This window comes from Lathyrus oleraceus, chromosome 1 (assembly GCF_024323335.1).
Source record: "Lathyrus oleraceus cultivar Zhongwan6 chromosome 1, CAAS_Psat_ZW6_1.0, whole genome shotgun sequence".
Lineage (NCBI taxonomy): Eukaryota > Viridiplantae > Streptophyta > Magnoliopsida > Fabales > Fabaceae > Lathyrus > Lathyrus oleraceus.
This window is the reverse complement of record NC_066579.1, coordinates 425,550,255-425,575,671: the sequence shown is the minus strand read 5'-3', so window position 1 is coordinate 425,575,671 and position 25,417 is coordinate 425,550,255.

Genomic DNA, 25,417 nt, shown 5'->3' with positions numbered 1-25,417 from the left:
GCACACAAAAAGAAAAAAAAGTGCCCGGAGAGACCTCGCACGGTCTCCTGCCTACATACCTCGTCTGGAACAAGGATCAGGGCGATGTAGTTCCCCCCAAAGGGGGAGGATGAACATGCAAACTAGTAGGGAGTCGGGAACTCGAGCCTACAAGTCATCAAGCAAGCCAGAAGAGACGCTGAGACGTCAGAAGAAACTGCACACACAGACTAACAGGGAGTCGGGAACTCGAGCCTGATAGCTGCCAAACAGAACACACGCAAAAAAGAAAAGGGTGCCCGGAGAGACCTCGCACGGTCTCCTGCCTACGTACCTCATCTGGTATGAGGATCAGGGCGACGTAGTTCCCCCCAAAGGGGGAAAAATACTAGCCAGAAACCAAGGGAAGACACACTACCAGGGAGCTGTACTCGAGCCTAGTGTTATCATGCATCATTGCCCTATGTTATGGTTTCTACCTACTTGCACAACAGCAAGCTAATCCTATCCAGGAAAGAAGCAAGCATACAGGCATACAAGCAGAACAAAACAAGCATTTCAAACAAATATTCACAAAGCACACGTTATATCCAATCAAGTGGGCTCAAACAATGGGTTTGACTGCCTCAGCAAGTCATCTGTACAGAGGTAGTATTAGCTCTTAACCTTGCCATTGAGAGGCTAAGGTGAAGCTGATGAAAGGTGAGTGAAGATTAGACTTCACAGCTCTTATCCCTGATCAGGGAGAGCTTCAGACAAAGAAGCGTGGGTCCAGAATGGAGGGACCCTTCTACGCTCAAGACTCTGACTCGATTGTGCAACAGCACAAGATCTTGGGTTTGTGTCCCAATGCATCAACACAGTGGTGTGAGCAGAGGAACGACTCAACAGAGTAGTGGGAGATAGATTGCATATCTCTATGATCCACCAATTGCCTTAATCAAGGACTTTTACCTGCTTGAGGACAAAGTTAAACAATCACAAACATCGCCTCTTAAGGAGGACTTCAGACAGTTGCCTGGCCAAGTAACAGGCCAGGTCTTCCAGACTACATGGAGAATAGAAGTCCTACCTCAATTGGTTTAAAAACCAAGCAACAGCAAGCAAGTTCTCAAGGAACTGTAAGCAACTTAATGTACCTGAAATCAATCAAGTATCATCAGCACTCAGACAAATCAACAGTAAACAGCAAATGGTTAATCAGTTAATCTGTACAACACAACACAAGTTAGTGCACATAAGTGCGAGCTATAAGCTCAAGCTCAAGCATCAATCCTACAACACAAAGTCATGTTAGTTCATAAACATCAACCAAACTCAATTCAAATTGCCTTGAAGCAATCTCCTTAAGCATTGTGCATTTCATCCTGAAAATCCAAACCAAATGTGAGAAACAAGACCACTAGGCCAAGCCTAGGGTCCAAAGGGGATAAAAAGTTCTAAACAGTAAGTGAATTTCAACCAAAACCACATTCAAACAAATTGAAAGCAAATGCAATTGGTCCCATGCTCATATCAATCACCATCATCATTTCATGCACAATTTAACATCAATCATGTAATTTGCAACTCCAAATGCCCAAACAGAACTATCTCACTCAAAAGCATATCAAAACAATTCAATTAATTCCACAAAAATTCACACCTAAACAGGACACATTCAATGTATAGCATGTCAATTTTCAGCTCAATTGGACAAAAGGAAGTAGGTCAATGAGAATCAAGAAGTCCAGACACAATTATACAAGCCAATTCAAGATATCCACACAAGCATCAACTTCAATAATTCATAAAATAGTGACAACATATTAGAAATGAATGGGATCAAAACCATGGTGTCCTATAATGTGTTTAGAATGCTCATGTCAAATTTCATCTTCATCCAATACCATATGAGAATTTCACAAGCATAATGCCAACATGTGTCACACAAGGTTACCAAATGAGCATACAGAGAAGAAAATTATCAATCAATTAGAAAACTCCATCAAAAATTCCAGCAAAAATCACATGTAATCTTGACATATCAATGATCATTCATGCAAAAAATTGGAGCAATCAAACATTTCTAGGCCAGGCAAATAAAATCAGAAAGATGACCTAGCTTGGTGTGACACAAATTGTCACACCTCTATTCAAAAAATCATATCTAATCAACCATGTATCCAAAATTCACAAACTCTACATGAAAATCACCATCAACATGTCCAGAATAAGCACAAAAAGTTTCATTCATTTCTTTACAAGTATGAGCATTTCATGAAGGATATGGTGAAACATACACAAAATGCACACATGAACAAAATCAATAGGCAAAGTCAAAATTCTTCAAAGCACAACTTGTACTACCATGCCTATAAAAAACTAGATTGAATTGTGAATCTAACAAAAAAAGTCCCATTAAATTTGGATTAGAATAGGATTTTTTATGAATTTTTTAAGTTTATTAAGTTATGAAATAATTATTGAATGTTTTAATTGAATTAAATAAAGAGCAGTGGCAGTCTCGTAAATATCACTTCCAAGGCCAAAACGACACAGCAGCCACTTAATGCCGTGTCAGCGCGTGAGTGGTTAGAAGCGGAGGGAAACACCATTTCAAATTGGCACGCGAATGATGAGGATTAAACAGCGAAATTTCCCAGGTTTTTTCATGTTCTTCGCGAGTTCGTCCGTGTTCATGAGCTCCTTCACTTCCAGCAACGGCCTTGAGCAATTCTTCACCAAATCAAGCAAATGATACACCGATCTCTCCGTCTCTCAATGTACATCACTAATATGCAATTGGAATCTCCTAATTTCTAATATATCTCACGGATCGATCAAAAAGATAAATGACATCAAAACTAAAAATCAAGATATCTCACTCATCAGTTAATCATTTTGAAAACCAAACACATCATGATCATCTACGTTGAACGAACTACAATAAGCATGTCTCAATTTAAAGAATAGCGAGATTCGAAAATTAACCTCAAGTTGAAGACAGTTGTTGTTCTTGAGTTCTTGCGCGCAATTACCAAAAACAGATGGAGATGAAGCTTTAAGAAGTTGATTGGAACTCGTATTTCAGCTCAAGCACGATCCAGATGTGAGAAATCTCCAAACTCCATTATTGCACTCATGATGAACAGTTGCGATTTCGAATCCTTTTTGCACCAAATCACCAAAACAGTTGAAGCTTATGGTTTATAGAAGATGAAGCAAAAGGAATTTTGCACTTTGATCAAGAATTGAAGAAGTTCGGATCAAGAGAAGTTTGATGAAGATTGAAGAGTTTTTGCACTTTTGGAGGGAAAGTTAGTTATGGATCTTGAAAATTACAATTGTCTTTTGCATTCTGTTACAATTAGGCTTAAATACTCCACTTTAATCACTCACTTAATCACTAATTAGCAAAAAAATGAAATAATTAGCATAATGCCATTTTTCAATGCAAGGGCAAAAATGTCATTTCACATTAGGCCTTATGACAGCAATGTGACAGCTCAGACATCTTCTAAATGCCATTTGGAAGGTGTTTGCTTTGGTCTCATGTTGATTGGCCTTGTACAATTCATTTTCACTATGCTATGCCAAAATTGCACTTAAAGTGAGGGTTCAAAAATAGCCTAGCCAAAAATTGATCCTTGAAAGTTCATGACAGTTCAAACCACTTCTATTTGGCATTTGTGATGTGTTGCAAAAACTCCCATTCCAAAATTCCAAGTATTTCTCAAGTTGGACCATTTTGCCCTTGGATTTTAATAGTGTACTTGAAAATTGACCTTTTGCATTGACCATTTTTGATGAATTTTGATTATGCACCATGAAAGTACATGTGAAATGGAGTTTGCTCATAAAAAGATCACTCATTTTGGACATTCCATGTGAAAGTTATGCCCCTTTGATTATGGGTCTTTTTTGAAAATGAATGGACCATAACTTGTCAACCATACATGGGAATTTCAAGTTCTTGGACTTTTTGGAAAGGTGAGACCAAGATATACAACTTTAATATTGAACAAATTTTCATTTGGAGCTTTCTTGGACATATAATTTTGTGGTCAAAAACTTTCCATTTTTGGAAACTTCCATTACAAGTCACTTTCTATTTTTGGCAATTTTTCTCCTGACTTTATTTTCTCCATTCTTGAGCTTTGACATGTCAAATAAAACTTGTTTCAACATGAATGAAGTGTATCCAACTCTCTTCCACCTCCAAATCCATGAAATCAAGCACAGTTGACCACAGTTGACTTTTTCAACTGATAGATGAATTTGGCAATGCACTGATCAATCTGAGCCCCAATCTTCTGATGAAATGGCTCAAGGATGAAATCCTAGCCTCAATAAGCTCAATACAATCATGAAATGATCCCCATATCCATTGTAGACCCCATCTCCTTGCCATGCCCTGATTGGCCCAATGCAACTGATTAGGGTTGACCCGTGGTCAAAACCCTAATCTCAGGGAATATGATCAACCACTTGATGATGACAAACCATGACGATGATGATGAATCATTTCAATCAAGATGAAGACCAATCTCCTTTGAGAATCACAAAACCCTAATTTGGACTTCCACCCTCAGATGATGAATGATCAGTCAATAAAACCCTAGCTTGCACATGACCTCCTATCTTCTGATCAAGACTTGGGAAGATGACTTGCACAATGTAACCACATGATATGCAATATGCAATGCCTAATGACCTAAAAATACAATGCAAATATGTTAAGCTAGTCCCAAGAGAGGAGGGCAAATTTTGAGGTGTTACAGCTGCCCCTATTCAATCCACTGTGAACCTGTCGATATGAACAGCCTCGGCTTTCAGATGATCAGGATGAAGAGTGATTGAATACCAAGAACAGACGAACAATTTGCACTCTGATGGGAAAATAATTAACAACGCCTGTCAGCAATCGGCGAAGAAACACAATCTCGACACAAAACCCGTCTGGTACGGAGAAAGTCGGCCTGATCACCGAAACAACAACGTCGACCTGGATACCAAAATAAATGGTAACGCAGGGATAACCCATGGTCTAAACACCATATCCGCTGGGGATTATTATTTCCTTTTTTATGCTTTTCTTGAACCCCGAAAATTTTCTGATGATTTCTCCCCTCCCTTTTTATTTTCTTTTTCTTGAACCCCGAAATTTTCTTTATTTTCATTTTCTTGAACCCCGAAATTTTCTTATCCTCTTTTCATTTTCTTGAACCCCGAAATTTTTCTGCGCAAATGATCCCTGATCACTGTATTTGAACCCCGTTCTCCTGTTTGCCAAAATAATGAACCCCCTTCTCCAGTTTGAACCCCAGTCGCCTGACGATAACTCACGATCGCCAATGTGAACCCCCTCTCCAGAAAATGCCTCGACATTTCCCTTTCTCCATTTGAACCCCGATCTCCAGAAAATGTCTCCACATTTCCTTTTCTCCGTTTGAACCCCGATCTCCAATCTCTCGTGATAATTCCGCTGGCAACGCCAGAAATAACACCAAACCACTCTGAGGGCGACATGTCAGAGGGTATACCTTCACTAAGGAAGGTAATATGTGTATCTCTTCCTCAGAAGACACCCATAACGACCTCCACTGGCATCCGTCAAAGCCTAAGGTGACACATGAACAGAAGATAATCCTGAGGACCTCATCCCGGATGTAATCTTCAACTCCAATCTCCATTTGAACCCCGCTCTCCAGAAAATGTCGCAACACTTCCCTTTCTCCGTTTGAACCCCGATCTCCAGAAAATGTCTCCACATTTCCTTTTCTCCGTTTGAACCCCGAAATCGCGCTGACCGCGTAACGTCTTCTGATTTTATCTCCATCTCTGTCCGACGGAAACATTTCCTCCAATATCGCACTACTGGGGAACATTGTTGATCTGACGTCCTGATGCTAAACTCCACAGAGCAACATCTTCACCAACCAGTGAACCCAAATCCCAAGCGGTAACCACGGCTCGAGTAACTGATACTTGCAATGCTGATGATTTTCCAACTAGTGAAATCACTCCTCAAACGGTAACCACGGCTCGAGTAGCATCTTCACCTCCGGCAAAACCACCTCTCAAACGGTAACCACAGCTTGAGACTAGCCTATGCTTGCAATGATGCATGATTGATTTTTCTGCGTAATGCTCCATAATTATGGAAATGCTACGCGATTTATTATTTTCTATGCAACATGCTATGCTATTTTTTCATGATGAATGCATAAAAGCATCCCCCTCAAGGGATTCTGCTGAGGAGCTCGAGACACTCTGCTGAGGAACTCGCCAATACTCCGATTCCACCCTGATGGGGAATAACACTGTTGTTGGGAAAAGGCAACCCTTGCTGGGGAAACCTTCTTTGCACCCAATCCGCTCGGGAAACTGCTGGGGATAAGGACCACCAACGCTCTGCGGGGATACAACAGTTTTCTGACTTGCTGGGGATGTACATCCACCTCTGCTTTGGAGAAACCCTCACAGATACCTAGCAACTTCACTGGGGAAATGCTTACAGATACTCTGCTGGGAAAACAACAACCTCCAGGACTAGCGACTGGGGAAACATCAATTTGACACCTGCCGGGGATAACCATCCTGACCCTGCTAGGGAAATGAAGGCTACTCCGCTGGGAACAACCCATGCAATCCATAGGTAGAATCAACTCAGCTGAGGATGCAAATATCAGTCTGCTACGGAAACTCATCCCATCCACTAGTAGGATGAACACTGCTGGAGATATATTTCATTGGAACCCGCTCCACTCGGGGAATAGCAACCTTCTGGCCTGGCTGCTGAGGAAACACCATTTACCTGCCGGGGATAATCATCCCGACTCGGCTGGGAAAGTCACAGACCTTGGATCTGCAGGGGAGTTAGTCCTCACAACTCTGCTTAGGGACTTAGCTAGGGAAATGAGAGAAGTTGGTACAAAACACCCATCTACTCGTCGAACCATGGTACCCACCTCCCACTCTCATATCAGCTTTCCACTTTTGAGAATTCTCAGACTCGTCTGGACCTTTTCTGCTCCATCATCTTGTATTCCCCATCGCTCCGCGCTCGACGAGAAACGTACTCCTGGGATTTATACATACTTTTCGATTTTCCGACTTTGAAGAGTCTTCTTGATTAATTCCAAAGGTCGTCGGACGTCCCTCGTCGTCTTCTCATCGCTTTCCCTACCCATTCATTTGTCCCTGATCGGACCCTGCGGGGAATTTCTACAGACTTTCCAATCTTCCGATTTTGAAGAGTCTTCTTGATTACAATCAAAGATCGTCGTACGCCTCGACGCCTTCTCATCGCTTCATATTCATTCATCCCTGATTGGACTCCATGGGGATTTGCTTTTGTCAACAGATTCCACATCACAACCTGCAAGTGAGTGAAAATATCTAACAACACCTGCAAAACAGATCGTTAGATAAAACCGTGCCCCAGGCGTGTCAAGATTTCAACACTTGGGTCACCCAACCTTCCGAATAAGATTTCAAGCTTTCAATCTTATAAACATGCATTGGAAGGGACCTGTATGTCTTAAAATGCAAAATTCTTTATCAAAATAACCGGATGTTTTTGCAATCAAAGCGGTAATGAAAAACAAAAAACAAAAATTATTTGACTGAACATGCATTTTATTGATTGGAAAAGTGTGGCTCGAATTGAGCAATACAAAGGAAGCAATTCCTGAAAAGAGGCAATTACGCACAAAAGGAAAAATCTATCCTAATGGCAATGTGAAACCCGTGATCTCATCGAGTTCCAACTCAGTTACACCCCATATGTCCTCAGACTCTCCGTGCTTTCTGCCTTCTGAACAAGACGCTTCTGATTGATCCCTACCGGGTATTATCCATGTGCCTTAACCAAAGCGCAAACGATCATGCTAGACGCAGTAGTTCGTTTCAATCCCTCTTTTGCCTGGACCGCCCTTTCGGGTTTTCAGTCCAACGGGATACCCTTTTTTGCCCAAGTCGCCTTTTCAGGTTTTCGACTTGCCGGGTGTACAATTTTCATTTTTCTTTATCCCTAATTTTTGCCCGAACCCTTTTTTCTGCTTTTTTGGTTCATCGGGATGCCCATTTTTGCCTGGACTATTTTATTCTTTTCGTCCAGCGGGTCTCTTATACGAAGTATTTTTTAACTGCGTCCGCATTCACAGGGGATGGAAAATCCTCGTCATCCATGGTCGTTAGCAACAAGGCTCTATCAGAGAAAACCTTCTTGACCATGCTGGGGATTCATGATTCGGTGTCCATTTGCCCCTACAATCGTTTTGAGGAGGAAGGATCCTTTTCAGCACCATATCACCCACGTGATACACCCGAGGTCGTACCTTTTTGTCAAAAGCACGTTTCATCCGTTGCTGGTACAACTGCCCATGACAGATGGCTGCTAGCCTCTTTTCCTCTATCAGGCTCAACTCTTCGTACCGGGTCTTTACCCATTCCGCCTCTTGCAATTTTACGTCCATCAGGACTTCTCAAAGAGGGAATCTGAACCTCAACTGGTAGCACCGCTTCCATTCCATATACCAATGAGCAAGGTGTTGCCCCAGTAGATGTACGCGCCGACGTTTGGTACCCAGGCAATGTAAACGGCAACATCTCATGCCAGTCTCTGTAGGTTACCACCATTTTCTGCACAATCACACCGTCGGTGCATTCAAACGTTATCCAGGCAACAAAAGCTCATTCACCTTAACCTCCCCATCAGACATCAGAATCCGTTCGGATTCAGGGTCAGGCCCCTCCTCCGGGATCGGTTACTCTCAATCTTTCGATTAGAGCACCTCGAGATGTCCTCATCAGGGAACTCAAACTTCATCGGTTGATAATCCTCCACGAGTTGCTGGGCGATGTAATCAGACAATACACTCCCCTTGATCACCTTCTGAGCGGTTTATCGAATATCGTATTCAATCAAAATCATTGGCCCTTTCGCAACCCGCCCGGTCATTGCTGGCTCCTTCAGAAATCTACCTAATCAGATCCATCTCGAAATCCACAAAGTGGTATGAACCAGCATATACTGTCTCAGTCGGCGAGCAGCCTATGCCAAAGTACATCAAGTTTTCTCGAACAGCGAATGTACTGTTTCACAGTCGATAAACTTTTTGCTAAGGTAAATTGCATGCTCTTTTCGACAAGACTCGTCATGCTAACCCAATACACACCTCATAGACCCCTCGAGGGATGTCAAGTACCTGATTAACAATTGCTCCTTCCATAGGAGACAACGGAATCAGAGGTTCCTGCAACTTATTCTTTTATTTTTTCAATGCCCCTTGGCAATCATTATTTCACCTGACCGTTTGATCTTTTCTTTTCAATGGCTTGAATATAGGTTCGCACGTGGCTGTTAGAGGAGATGTGAACCATGACATGTAGTTCAATCTACCTAATAGACCACGAACCTCTTTTTCTGTTTTCGGTTCAGACATTTCTTGTTTTTCTTTTCTTTTTTTTTTTTTTTTTTTTTACAGGATCAACCTCGATTCCTCTTTTCCAATGAACCCCAACAGCTTACCGGCCCGCACTCTGAAAGTGCACTTACTTGAATCCAACCTCAGTCTGAATTATCTCAACTGGTCAAACGACTTGGCCAGATCTGCCAGATGCCCCTCTTCTGTTTGGGACTTTGCTATCATGTCATCAGCATAGCATTCGATTTCATGATGAATCATATCATGAAACAAAGTCACTCGGATACGTGACATCGGCATTCTGCTTCTCTAGAGGACAGTCTTCTCTCCATGGTAGCTTGTGCACAACGACATTGGTACTTGACCTGGCATATCCTGACACGACCAGGCGAAAGTATCCACATGCTCTTTCAACAGGGCTACCATTCTGCTCTCGACTCGCCTCTGAAGCGGCTCCCATTTTCATTTCCTTCCTGACCTCGGCAGTGCTTGGAATAACAATCTCGCATTGCCCCTCGAGCGGCTGAATCACCTTCTCCTCTTGTTTCAACAACCTGGCTAATCTTCCAGCAGATCACAATCTTCTTCGCCTTCTTCTTCGGCATGATAGATCGGATTGTCGAAGTCATATGAGGTGTAACCAAATTATTATCAATGAGATCCGGAGAATTACTTTTCGAAGTCGGAACGAGATAAATCAAAAAAAGAGAAAAAATGAAAATAAACATTGCCATTTTTATTTGTTTTTAAACTGCAAAAATAAATGAAAGACAGGGAACACCGTTTTTTGACTGAAAAACATCCATTTATTAATGATGCAGAAATGTTGCAAAATGAAACATGAGGTGGCCCTTACAATGAACCATTACGTGTCGGGCAACACGTATGGCTTTCATGCAGATAAAACCAAAATAGAAATCATTACTCTTCCGGATGAGTGACAGTGCTGATCTTTTTAAGCCTTCCAGTTCCCTGGCACGCACGGCTTTATCCAACCATCAAACTTGCAGTCACTGTCGTTCTCTTCACCCATCACACAGGCGTGATCCGAATCTTCAGCAATTGCACTCACCATCGCCTGACCATGTGCCGACATGGGATTAGCATTAACATTTGGTGATGGTGCAAAATTGATGGCCTTGGAATCTACCAGATCCTGGACAACATTCTTGAATGCTCTACAGCTTTCAATGTTATGCCCCGGTGTACCAGAATGAAATTCACACTGGGCGTTCTCATCATAGTTAGGTGGCCTCTGATCTGATCTCATCGGAACCATCGCCCTCGGGTGAACCAACCCAAGATCCATCAACTTTTTAAACAGAACAGCATATGTCACGGGCGGCCTATCAAAATGGCGATCAACCCCTTTTCCTTTCACCTGGTACCCGGCTCTCTGTTGAGGTGGCTGACGTTGCTGTCGTGCTGACTGATTACCAGCAGGGATGGTTACCGCAGCAGTGTGCTGGTAGTAATGATCCCTACCGTGTCCTCTCTGGGCATACACAGCACTCGATTCATCCTCATTCTTGCGCTGGCCGTTCCCAAAGGGCTTCTTCGATGCTGATGACGAAGCATTACCTCCCTGAATCTTCCCCATTTTCATCCAACTTTCAATTCTTTCTCCGGCCACCACAATGTCAGCAAAGTTAGTAATCGGGCAACCCACCATTCTTTCAGCAAAAACCCCCTGCAGGGTACCCATGAAGAGATCAGACATCTCTCTGTCCACCAGTGGAGGTTGCACTCTGGCAGCCAACTCCCTCCACCTCTGAGCATATTCTTTAAACCCCTCGTTATTCTTTTGAGACATACCCTGCAGCTGGGTACGACTCGGAGCCATATCAGCGTTGAACTGATACTGTTTAAAGAATGCGTCACCAAGATCCTGCCAGCTCTTGATGTCAGACGACTTAAGCTTGGTGTACCACTCCAAGGATCCTCCAGACAGACTGTCTTGGAAGAAGTACATCCAAAGCTTTTGATCTGTTGTATACGCAGAGATCTTGCGGACAAAGGCTTGAAGGTGAGTCTCCGGGCAGGAACTCCCATTATACTTATCAAATGCGGGCGCCTTGAACTTTTGTGGGATCACAATCCCCTCGACCAGCCCCATGTTGGACATGTTGACGAATCCCGGAGTAGCATGGCTTTCCAGAGCCCTTACCTTCTCTGCCAGCAACTGGATCTCCTTGTTTTGTGGTTGGACACCATATTGCCCAAGTGGCTCATTCAGCATGGAGAATTGGTCAGCTTCTTTGTCTTCCTCTCTATCGTCATCAACCCCAAAGAATGGAGGAAACAGGCTATCCTTCAGATTAGGACCCATCGGACCAGGTTGACCCCTTGTAGCAGTGCCAAAACCACCAGCATTATCATTTACCATACCCGCAGTTGCTCTTTTTCCACTGTCTCTGGATCCACCAAGCCCCTGGTTGGAGACACCATCCAGGTTCACACCACTGTTAGCCGCTGAAGCCCGCTCGAGCTTTTCAACTTTATCTGCCAACGCTTTCTGACCAACTGCAAAACCCTGCATAATGTTGATCAGCTCGTTCATCTTGTCCTTCAGCTCGAGGATGTCTGTATTTGGTAGATCCATCAGTCTAGGAGTGTTGCACCGAGTGAAGTATCTGTGAGGACGGGTTGAGTGCAAAGGTACAGCTCTGCGAGCACGAGCAATGATTCCTGCAAAACAGCAAACAGGTTAATATGCATGAATGCAACGTCTATCCATATGAGGAAGCTTCTGTCCTTTGATTCTGGTTTCATCGAGACAGATAATATTTTGACATCCATATTCTAAAATTCAAGATGTCTCTCAACCAGATTCTCAATCAATAATGCTCCCCATATGGCTAAACGTAGGTTTAGTGCAGATGAATGCAAAATGAGAATGATGCAGATGTATGCAGTGCACCGGGCCATCCTCCAAGTCATCTGATCATCTGTTGCTCTGAATCACAACCCTGATCTCTGAACCGATCACAACCATCTGAAGGGAAATGTAACCACAAATCCGACTCAAGGGTCCCGAAATAAACGGGAGATACATCATCATCATCATCAAACAATCTCTGAGCAGATACCCAATAATCTTTAAATTGGACCGGGGAATCCTGAAATAAACGGATCCCCACTGATAAATAACTCGGACAGCACTCCGACGTCTCGGAAATAAACGGCCATAAATCCGACTTATAAATATGACTCTGAGTCACGGAACCAAAAGTCACCATCTGAGTCACCAATAGAACATGCATCTGAAAGAATCACCCTCCCCTCACAGGTAAATTCTAATCAGGTCATCCTAAGGCGGATAATAGTCTCGACAATCGGGCAAAGATACTCAATGGGTTTGCCCTTTCGGGTGTGCCATTGTAGCTCTCCTGAGATCGTCTAAACCAAAGATCCGGGAAATGATCGGTCACCAGGGTCAACAGCTCAGATGAAGTAACTCAACCAAAGTGAAATATTCCACAATGGAAAGCACTATCAAATGAACCTCGTCCGGTTTGTGGTATGTCACGTTGCAACATCATACTAATATAACAAATGAGGAACGTGAGACCACGCTAATCCTAGGTGTATACTCGGGCCTGGGTTTTAGCCCCACTCAGAACACCCACCCCAAAACAGAGGAACCACCTGCACAGAGGACGGCAACAACATGATAGTATGATGCATGCAAATATTTATGCAAATATATACACTGTTAGAATAATCAATGCAATAAATAAAATGGCACAAAGCAACCTAAACTATCCTATAACGCTAGGAGAGACTCGCTTAGGGAAGATGGACCAGCACAGGTCAACACCTTGTCAAGTCCCCAGCAGAGTCGCCAGCAATCGCATCCGCGAAAAAACAACCGGCGGGCTAAAACAAAAAAACAAACAGAGCCGCCACTACGCGTTATTTATCCCAAAATAGGGAAAGGAAACGCTCAGAGAAACCTGGAAAAAGCATGGTCTCGCGACCAAAGAGAAAGGGTAAGGGAGTCGGTTACGCAAGGGGAAGGTATTAGCACCCCTCACGTCCGTCGTACTCGACGGGATCCACGTTCTAAAAGAAAGAAAAGGTTGCTAAAACATCACACACACACAAGGAACGTAGGTGGGGTTAAGAAGAAGAGGGCTCGCTAGGACATCGCATCCTATGCCTACATATCTCGTCTGGAACGAGAATCAGAGCTACTGTAGTTCGGCTCACGCACGCCAAACAACACACGCACCCAAACAGGCAAACATGGAGCCTGAATGCCAATCACTGGGCTTACATCAGCATCCGAACCAAAACACACGCACACTGGAACCCAGATGCCACTTGATGGACTTACACCGGCTTCCAAGCACACAACAAGCACAAACAAACACAATCAGGATACGGACAGCCAATCGCTGGGCTTACATCCATATCCTGACACACAACAGGGTTAACAAGCAAAGGCACACAAAAAGAAAAAAAAGTGCCCGGAGAGACCTCGCACGGTCTCCTGCCTACATACCTCGTCTGGAACAAGGATCAGGGCGATGTAGTTCCCCCCAACGGGGGAGGATGAACATGCAAACTAGTAGGGAGTCGGGAACTCGAGCCTACAAGTCATCAAGCAAGCCAGAAGAGACGCTGAGACGTCAAAAGAAACTGCACACACAGACTAACAGGGAGTCGGGAACTCGAGCCTGATAGCTGCCAAACTGAACACATGCAAAAAAGAAAAGGGTGCCCGGAGAGACCTTGCACGGTCTCCTGCCTACGTACCTTATCTGGTATGAGGATCAGGGCGACGTAGTTCCCCCCAAAGGGGGAGAAAATCTAGCCAGAAACCAAGGGAAGACACACTACCAGGGAGTTGTACTCGAGCCTAGTGTTGTCATGCATCATTGCCCTACGTTGTGGTTTCTACCTACTTGCACAACTGCAAGCTAATCCTATCCAGGAAAACAAGCATGCAAGCATACAAGCAAACAGAGCAAACAAATATTCACAAAGCACACACTATAACCAGTCAAGTGAGGCTCAAACAATGGGTTTGACTGCCGAAGCAAGTCATCTGTACATGGGTAGTCTTAGCTCTTAACCTTGTCATTGAGGGGCTAAGGTGAAGCCAGATGAAAGGTGAGTGAAGATTAGACTTCACAGCTCTTATCCCTGTCCAGGGAGAGCTTCTGACAAAGGAGTGTGGGTTTAGAAAGATGGAACCCTTCTACACTCAAAGACTCTGATACAACTGTACAAAGTACAAGATCTTGGGTTTGTGTCCCAATGCATCAACACAGTGGTGTGAGCAGAGGGACGACTCAACAGAATAGTGGGAGATAGGTTGCATATCTCTATGATCCACCAATTGCCTTAATCAAGGACTTTACCTGCTTGGCACAAAGTTAAACAAGCACAAAATCGCCTCTTAAGGAGGACTTCAGACAGTTGCCTGGCCAAGTAACAGGCCAGATCTTCCAGACTACATGGAGAATAGAAGTCCTACCTCAATTGGTTTAAAAACCAAGCAACAGCAAGCAAGTTCTCAAGGAACTGTAAGCAACTAAATGTACCTGAAATCAATCAAGTATCATCAATACTCAGACAGACAAAACAGTAAACAGCAAATGTTAATCTATACAGACAACACAGGTTAATGCACACAAGTGCAAGCTATAAGCTCAAGCTCAAGCATCAATCCCTACAAAACAAAGTCATGTTAGTTCTCAACATCAAACAATCTCAATTTAATTGACTTGAAGCAATCTCCTTAAGCATTGTGCATTTCATCCTGAAAATCCAAACCAAATGTGAGAAACAAGACCACTAGGCCAAGCCTAGGGTCCAAAGGGGATAAAAAGTTCTAAACAGTAAGTGAATTTCAACCAAAACCATATTCAAACAAATTGAAAGCAAATGCAATTGGTCCCATGCTCATATCAATCACCATCATCATTTCATGCACAATTTAACATCAATCATGTAATTTGCAACTCCAAATGCCCAAACAGAACTATCTCACTCAAAAGCATATCAAAACAATTCAATTAATTCCACAAAAATTCACACCTAAACAGGACACATTCAATGTATAGCATGTCAATTTTCAGCTCAATTGGACAAAAGGAAGTAGGTCAATGAATATCAAGAAGTCCAGACACAATTATACAAGCCAATTCAAGATATCCACACAAGCATCAACTTCAATAATTCATAAAACAGTGACAACATATTAGAAATGAATGGGATTAAAACCATGGTGTCCTATAATGTGTTTAGAATGCTCATGTCAAATTTCATCTTCATCCAATACCATATGAGAATTTCACAAGCATAATGCCAACATGTGTCACACAAGGTTACCAAATGAGCATACAGAGAAGAAAATTATCAATCAATTAGAAAACTCCATCAAAAATTCCAGCAAAAATCACATGTAATCTTGACATATCAATGATCATTCATGCAAAAAATTGGAGCAATCAAACATTTCTAGGCCAGGCAAATAAAATCAGAAAGATGACCTAGCTTGGTGTGACACAAATTGTCACACCTCTATTCAAAAAATCATATCTAATCAACCAGGTATCCAAAATTCACAAACTCTACAAGAAAATCACCATCAACATGTCCAGAATAAGCACAAAAATTTTCATTCATTTCTTTACAAGTATGAGCATTTCATGAAGGATATGGTGAAACATACACAAAATGCACACATGAACAAAATCAATAGGCAAAGTCAAAATTCTTCAAAGCACAACTTGTACTACCATGCCTATAAAAAACTAGATTGAATTGTGAATCTAACAAAAAAAGTCCCATTAAATTTGGATTAGAATAGGATTTTTTATGAATTTTTTAAGTTTGTTAAATTATGAAATAATTATTGAATGTTTTAATTGAATTAAATAAAGAGCAGTGGCAGTCTCGTAAATATCACTTCCAAGGCCAAAACGACACAGCAGCCACTTAATGCCGTGTCAGCGCGTGAGTGGTTAGAAGCGGAGGGAAACACCATTTCAAATTGGCACGCGAATGATGAGGATTAAACAGCGAAATTTCCCAGGTTTTTTCATGTTCTTCGCGAGTTCGTCCGTGTTCATGAGCTCCTTCACTTCCAGCAACGGCCTTGAGCAATTCTTCACCAAATCAAGCAAATGATACACCGATCTCTCCGTCTCTCAATGTACATCACTAATATGCAACTGGAATCTCCTAATTTCTAATATATCTCACGGATCGATCAAAAAGATAAATGACATCAAAACTAAAAATCAAGATATCTCACTCATCAGTTAATCATTTTGAAAACCAAACACATCATGATCATCTACGTTGAACGAACTACAATAAGCATGTCTCAATTTAAAGAATAGCGAGATTCGAAAATTAACCTCAAGTTGAAGACAGTTGTTGTTCTTGAGTTCTTGCGCGCAATTACCAAAAACAGATGGAGATGAAGCTTTAGGAAGTTGATTGGAACTCGTATTTCAGCTCAAGCACGATCCAGATGTGAGAAATCTCCAAACTCCATTGTTGCACTCATGATAAACAGTTGCGATTTCGAATCCTTTTTGCACCAAATCACCAAAACAGTTGAAGCTTATGGTTTATAGAAGATGAAGCAAAAGGAATTTTGCACTTTGATCAAGAATTGAAGAAGTTCGGATAAAGAGAAGTTTGATGAAGATTGAAGAGTTTTTGCACTTTTGGAGGGAAAGTTAGTTATGGATCTTGAAAATTGCAATTGTCTTTTGCATTCTGTTACAATTAGGCTTAAATACTCCACTTTAATCACTCACTTAATCACTAATTAGCAAAAAAATGAAATAATTAGCATAATGCCATTTTTCAATGCAAGGGCAAAAATGTCATTTCACATTAGGCCTTATGACAGCAATGTGACAGCTCAGACATCTTCTAAATGCCATTTGGAAGGTGTTTGCTTTGGTCTCATGTTGATTGGCCTTGTACAATTCATTTTCACTATGCTATGCCAAAATTGCACTTAAAGTGAGGGTTCAAAAATAGCCTAGCCAAAAATTGATCCTTGAAAGTTCATGACAGTTCAAACCACTTCTATTTGGCATTTGTGATGTGTTGCAAAAACTCCCATTCCAAAATTCCAAGTATTTCTCAAGTTGGACCATTTTGCCCTTGGATTTTAATAGTGTACTTGAAAATTGACCTTTTGCATTGACCATTTTTGATGAATTTTGATTATGCACCATGAAAGTACATGTGAAATGGAGTTTGCTCATAAAAAGATCACTCATTTTGGACATTCCATGTGAAAGTTATGCCCCTTTGATTATGGGTCTTTTTTGAAAATGAATGGACCATAACTTGTCAACCATACATGGGAATTTCAAGTTCTTGGACTTTTTGGAAAGGTGAGACCAAGATATACAACTTTAATATTGAACAAATTTTCATTTGGAGCTTTCTTGGACATGTAATTTTGTGGTCAAAAACTTTCCATTTTTGGAAACTTCCATTACAAGTCACTTTCTATTTTTGGCAATTTTTCTCCTGACTTTATTTTCTCCATTCTTGAGCTTTGACATGTCAAATAAAACTTGTTTCAACATGAATGAAGTGTATCCAACTCTCTTCCACCTCCAAATCCATGAAATCAAGCACAGTTGACCACAGTTGACTTTTTCAACTGATAGATGAATTTGGCAATGCACTGATCAATCTGAGCCCCAATCTTCTGATGAAATGGCTCAAGGATGAAATCCTAGCCTCAATAAGCTCAATACAATCATGAAATGATCCCCATATCCATTGTAGACCCCATCTCCTTGCCATGCCCTGATTGGCCCAATGCAACTGATTAGGGTTGACCCGTGGTCAAAACCCTAATCTCAGGGAATATGATCAACCACTTGATGATGACAAACCATGACGATGATGATGAATCATTTCAATCAAGATGAAGACCAATCTCCTTTGAGAATCACAAAACCCTAATTTGGACTTCCACCCTCAGATGATGAATGATCAGTCAATAAAACCCTAGCTTGCACATGACCTCCTATCTTCTGATCAAGACTTGGGAAGATGATTTGCACAATGTAACCACATGATATGCAATATGCAATGCCTAATGACCTAAAAATGCAATGCAAATATGTTAAGCTAGTCCCAAGAGAGGAGGGCAAATTTTGAGGTGTTACAGATATTCTAACATATGTTCAACTTTGCATGATTATATGATTAAGAACAGTTGAAGAGAAGTTTGATTATTCTGCACTTGAATATTAGATTCTGACTTTGAAGATCACTTTTGAAGACTCTGGCTCTGATGGAAGATCCATACTCTAAAGAAGTTAATTCTAGAGAAAGTCAGCCTCTGGTGATCCAGACTCTGAAGCTTCAGATGCCTTGAAGCAGACTCTGAAGTAATCAGCCTCTGAAGAGTGAAGTCTAAAGGAAGTCAACCTATGAAGCAGAGTCTCTTTAATCGAGACAACTCTAACTAACTCAAAGACCTTTTGATCACGTGAATACTTAAGGAAAAATCTATCCTTTGATGTCTGAGCTTCAACGAATAATTCGACTTCCAGAAAGTTATTTTCTTGGTGTGTCTAATCAAGTACAAAGGTTATCCAATCTTTTGGTGAAAAACTTCAACTTGTCTTTCTTTCCTCTCTTATAAGGAGCAACAGTCTTAAAGAACAACTACAATAATACATTGCATAATAATCTGAAACTTGACATTTAAAGAGAAACTACTATGTCAAAATTTCTAGACTTAGAACATCTTAGCATTGTGTATAATTTAGAAGTTCTTAAGTCTTAGAGTCTTTCTAAGTTGTATTTTGTCTACACATCTGATTGTATATCAAGTATAGTATTTACCCAAATCTCTTAATAGTTTGTTATAGAGACAAAAGTATCTTGCTTTATTGCTTGAGCATTTGAAGTCTCTTACTTGTAGGTTTGAGCAAAGGAAGTCTTTAGCTTGTGTGTTAGAGCGAGGAAGTCTTAATCTTGTGTGCTTGAGCAAGGAAGTCTCAGACTTGTGTGTTTGAACAAGGAAGTCTTATACTTGTGTGTATAAGTAAAAAGTATCTTACTCGTATGCTTGAGCATTTGTGATCAGTTTAGTTATAATGGAAATCCCTTGAAAGTACAAGGGGACTGGACTACTCTCAAGTTGTGAGAGGAACCATGATAATTACTTATGTCTCTTGCTTAACTCTGAGTCAGATTCTGTTGCAGAATATGATAAAGATATTTAAGAGGTCAGACTTTAAGTGACTTTGATTCAGACTCTGAACTGAATGTTCAAAATCTGATTAAGATCAATCATAAATAAATGAAGAAAATGTTTGAGAAAAGCCAACATAATTCAACCCCCTTCTTGTATTTTTCTCACCTTCAATTGGTATCAGAGCAAGGTTTGTGCTAAACACTTAACAGTGGTGCATAAAATATCCTGAGAAAAATACATATTTTTCATGGTTGATGAATATGGAATTGGTTCAAGTGGGGGTACTCCTAATCCTCTTGGTGATTTTTCTCATGATTACAGTACTTCTGAGAAAAATAATTATATAACTAGACCTCCTACTTCCAATGGAGTTTCCACTGAGTTTGAATGGTGGAAAAGCAAAATGTAAGTCATCAGTATCCAAGTAAATGGTGTTGTAATGGTGTCTGACAAAAAATCTCTCACACCTGCGCATAAAAAGATTTATAGAAAACATCATAGAGTTAGAGATATCTTGGTTGATGTTCTACCTCATTCTGAGTACAACAAAACGATTAATATATCCATTGCTCGTACCATTTTTAAATGCCTATGTGTTACATATGAATGGGATCAACAAGTTCAGGAAGCCAAGGCTAGCCTCCTGGTTCAATAGTATGATATGTTCAGAATGAAGGAAGATGGAGATATTAAAACCATGTTTTCTAGGTTTCAATTCTTGTGTCTGGACTTCAGGTTCTGAACAAGAGCTATACTACCTTTGACCATGTCCAGATGATTCTTATGAGTCTTCCAGTCAAATTCAAACCCAAGGTAACAGCTACTAGGAGGCTAAAGACTTAAACACATCAAGTCTTGAAATCCTTATCAGCAATCTCCAGAGTCATGAGGTGAAGCTCAATGGAGATGAACCTGCCAAGAAATCAAAGTCCCTTATTTTTAAATCTTATGCAAAATCTGTAAAGGCTACCAAAATCTGGAAATCTGAAGAAACTTCTCAATTAGAAGGTTCTAAAGAAGACGTAGATAATGAGGAGTTGGCCTTTATCATTAAAAGGTTTCAATACTTGGCTAAGAAGAAACAATATTCACTGGTAGAATCAGTGGCTTCAAAGGATCAAGTTCAAGAGATAATAAGGATGATCATAATGGTTGTTTCAACTACAAAAAGTATGGTCACTGTATTGCTGAATGTTCAGAGCTGCAAAAGGACAAGGCAAGGAAGGGAAGCTTCCAAAAGGATAACTTCAGAAACAGATTCAAGAAGAGTCTCATATCAACATGGAATGAACTTGACAAAGAAGAAGCCTCTAAGAAAGATGAAGATAAATCCAATCTTGATTTTATGGCTCTTACATCTTTTGAAGTAAAACCTGACTCAGATTCTGGTTCAGGATTTGAGGAAGATGAGATATGCTTCAAGGGAGAAGCAAAACAGTAGTCATGGTACCTAGTGAAGGAGAATGGCGATCCAAAACGCAGCGGAAATTAAAATTTTCTCCTTTAGTGATCCTTACGAATGGGCATGACCATTGATAGAAATTGTTACCTCTTGTGGCGATTGAAACCTTTGATACAGATCTAAGGAGTGATCATGAACGTTGAATGGTGACAACGCCTCTACTCAGTCCACATGAACGCGTTCCTTCAGTCTCAGTGCTAGCGTCTATGAATGAAGGCATTGAGTGAGTGAGTAAGAGAGAGAGAGAGAGAGAGAGAGAGAGAGAGAGAGAAACAAAATTTTATCTAATGAAATGCTTCTGCACAAGGGTTCTATTTATAGAACCACTTGTGTGGGCCGCAAGCTAAAAATCCCACTTAAGTGTATGTGGCCCATATCTTATGGTATACCAAAAAGTCACTTAAGTGTGTGGTACCTTACCATATTTTGTATTCTACTTAAGTGCGTCGTACCTTACGATGTTCCACATTTCACTTAAGTGCACTGTACCTTACGATGTTCCTTATTTACTCTATCTCTCATCAATTTGTCCTTTTGTGTGTGACCCTGTAGGTTTTTGCAACATTGGCAATTATATTAAATCCCATATTTAACATAATAAATAGTGAGCGATGTCTAGCAACACATCACTGCTACCCAAGGCACAAAAATGTCATGTGATCTGACAAATCCCTTTTTGTGATAATACTTATGTATACAATTACCCGTTTGCCCTTATGTCTATATTGAACACAAGGCATAGATCGTGTCATTCTTGTCCAGTTCAATATTGGACCCTTAGATATTTATCATGTTATGCAGGATGGGCAAATTCCATCTAGGTCACTCATGTCCCTCAGCATGCTTCGTAGAGTATCCACCAACTGTCTTTATGGTCATCTAGTTACGAACAATGTTTGATCAGCAATAAAGCATTCGACTCTACATCTAGGGTCCATAGTGGTTTCAGATCGAAGGGTGGTATTCACCACTATCACCATGAGAATAACTTATGACATTTTTCCTAACAACGAACGTGAAACTGTCATTATATGTGTTTCACAACCATCATAATATGTGTTTTCTGTAGTATTGATTTGACCGTCGGCAACTAAAAGATCAAATATTTTGCCACACTTAGTTACGTCTAATGTATAAGTTTTTGTGACAAATTCATTGCTTTTGGGTTCGACATGATTCTTCCCATCATATTGTTTTAACAGTTTACAGACATAAGGACGTTCTGGCGTTAGTTCCTCCATGTTAACATTAATTTATTTGACCTCTTCATATCATATGACATGTTCTTGGTCTTTTTCGTCTGCTTATATAAGCAATTTTTTTCTTTTTTATGAAATTTATTCGACCTATCCTTTTCATCTTTTAAGCATTCGACCTGTCGAACTCTTTCTATTAACCGAGCTATGTCTCTTAGATACTGGGTGTTTAGTTTCTTTCTAATGGACTAATCTAGCCCACCAACATCCATTCTGACTAGTTCATGTTTAGGAACTTGGGTGAAACACCTTGCCTTCAATAGCCTGAATCTATTCAGATAATCGTCTATTGATTCAGGTGCTTTACGCCTCACGTTGGCCAATTCTTTGAGGCTAGTCTTCGACTGCCCCATGTAAAATTGTTCATGAAACACTCTCTCCAACTGACTCCATTTATGTATGAAATATGGAAGGAGTGTAGTGAACCATGTGAAGGCATTTTTAGTCATGGAATTTGGAAAGTATTTCATATTTAAATTATTGTTGTTCGCCATATCACCCGCCTCAGTTTGGTATCGAGCGATATGTTCGACAATCAATTCACTGGTATCACCTACGAACTTGGTGAATTTGGGGACTTTCCAGGCCCTAGGTAGTTCTATTTGGAGTACTTACTCAGATAATACAGACACAAAATTCAGCCTGTGTAGGCCTATATTGAGGCCTCTTTGGGCTAGGAAGTTTTCGACCATGTAGGCCAAATTATTTTACCATCTAAGGTTGTTGTGTTGAACATTTTTTACCACTTCCCCTGCATCTTGGTTTCTATTCATCAACATCACTCCTGGGTTACTTTGACCTATATACTCTTATCCCTCTCTATGTATGGGAGGCTCTACAAGCCAAAATCCTAACTGTTGTTGTCGTTGGTTAACAAGGGCTCCCTCATTGTTATGCGTTTCCATTGGCCTAACATTTTGGATCGGAGGAGTTGGTCGTCCTTGGGCCTGAGAAGCGCCAAATAAATAGACTATTAGACCCATTTGGTTGGCCAATAATTCATAACTCCGGTTGGTATTCTGAATCAAGGGGTTGAACACCGTGCCAATCTTCTGGGTCAACATATTAACCATCTCATGGTTACTCTCATCCATATGATGTCTCATAGAAACAAGGGATGTTGTATTTAATGTTTGTGTCATTCAAGGGATATAACTTAATCCTCCTGGTGGTGGCATCGTTCTACTAGGATTACTTATAGCTAAACCTGAAGCAAGACATGGGTTGTAAGGTGATGTAATAGCCATTGAATTATCTACATAAGTTGATGCACTGGTTTGTGCGCCTGCCATCACCATTGGTTGCATACCATATGGATATTCTATGTTACCCATGGGTAGTGAAAAACTCAGAAGATAAGGTATCATAGGGTCTCCGGCAGTTGGTCTTATTATCGTAGGGGTAATCAGGAGACTCACTAATTATGAATGGGGGATCAACCCATCTGATAATGTCGACGGTATGGATGTTGAAGCTACCATTGGGGTGGTTTTCTAACAGAATCTAAAACAACCACATCTCAAGTCGTTGATCCGACCGATTACTCTCCTACATTTTGGGATTTGTTCTGAGGTTTAGATATAAAGGGGTTATTCGAAGGTGGACGCGCCATTTCAGGGGGGGCTTTAGCACTTCTCAAATGCACACATACATAAACATTGGGAACATTTCATGCATGAAGAATAATTTGAAACGTAATAAACACAACACTTGTAAAATTTGGAAAAATTCACACAAATGGGTCCGTCCCACTGGGCGTGCTAATTTATTTAGCAGTGTTTTTGGTAAATAGTCACTTAGTTTTGAATAATTACTTGCAAGATCAAACCAGAAAATTGATATGTCTCGTGACTGTATATAGAATATAATATATCGGGTACTTGACTGCAAGTGCACAGTCCAGTCGTTTTAGTTTTAAAAGATATCGAACCCACAAGGACCGATGGTCAAACTAATGCTACCGACGTTACTGTGTTTAGCTAAGGGAATGATTGTTTTAGAAGTTTGGTTGAAGAAAATTAAATCTAAGGGAAGTTAAGTCTTAAGAAAATATTAATAGAAGGATATCAGTATGCAACGCATTAATCGTCAGGGATTCGATAAGTCACCGGTGTATAATTTAAGTACCAAATATCTTTCAGTAGAAAATACTTATTTAAAAGGCTTTATCTCACACTCTCGTGATTGTTGATTTGGACTATACCTTTAAGTCAGAATGTACGCTCTTGCTGTCCCATTTGAAGTTAAAAATACTTTTTGAAAATAAATAAGTTCTAATTGCTTTTAAAGTGCTCTCGCTGTTTTTAAAATCAATGTCTAGTTTTTACTATCCAGTTCGACCCTCATGCTCTCGCGATTGTCGGTTCTCACCTTAGTTAATTTTCCACTCTCGTGGCAAAATCGTATTAAATAGCTTCTCACTCTTGTGACAAAGTTAATTAAATTTAAATTAAAAACCACAGTCAAAAAGATTGTTTGAGGAAAGAAGTTTTACACCGATTATTATTAAATCTCGTCTAATTAAATTGTTACATACCGATACCGGTAGTTTTAGCCGAACATGTTAAACAATGCAAACATAGACGAACATAAACATATCAACAATAAAGCAAACATGATTATAATAATAATAATAAAGCAATAACAATTATAATTGAATAAAAACCTAGAAATTGGATTAATAGAATATGCCGAATCTTGAAGTACTTGAGCAGTCCTCCACAGGTCGGTAGGATTTTGCTTCTTCGAAGTAATTGCTTAGAGTAAAATAAATAAATTGTAGTAGGTCCCCAGTGTAGGAAACTACTACTTTGTCTAAATGAAAAGCGAAAAGGAAAAAGGGAAAATCAAAGCTCTGAACGGTATAAGAGAATAATTTTGCTGAAGAAAAATAAAAGACAAAACAGAATTGCTGTGGAAAAAAATGCAGAGAGAAAAAAAGGTCTTCAAAGTTGGCTTCCAAGAGAAAAATTAAGCGTCCCCGTAGATCTCCAACTTCCATCCTTTTATATCCCCCATTAGGTCTTGGCAGTTGAGAGAAATAAGGATGACTTGGTTGAGTGAGGAATCCACGGGAAAGTGGCTGAGGAACGAGAAGTAAGGG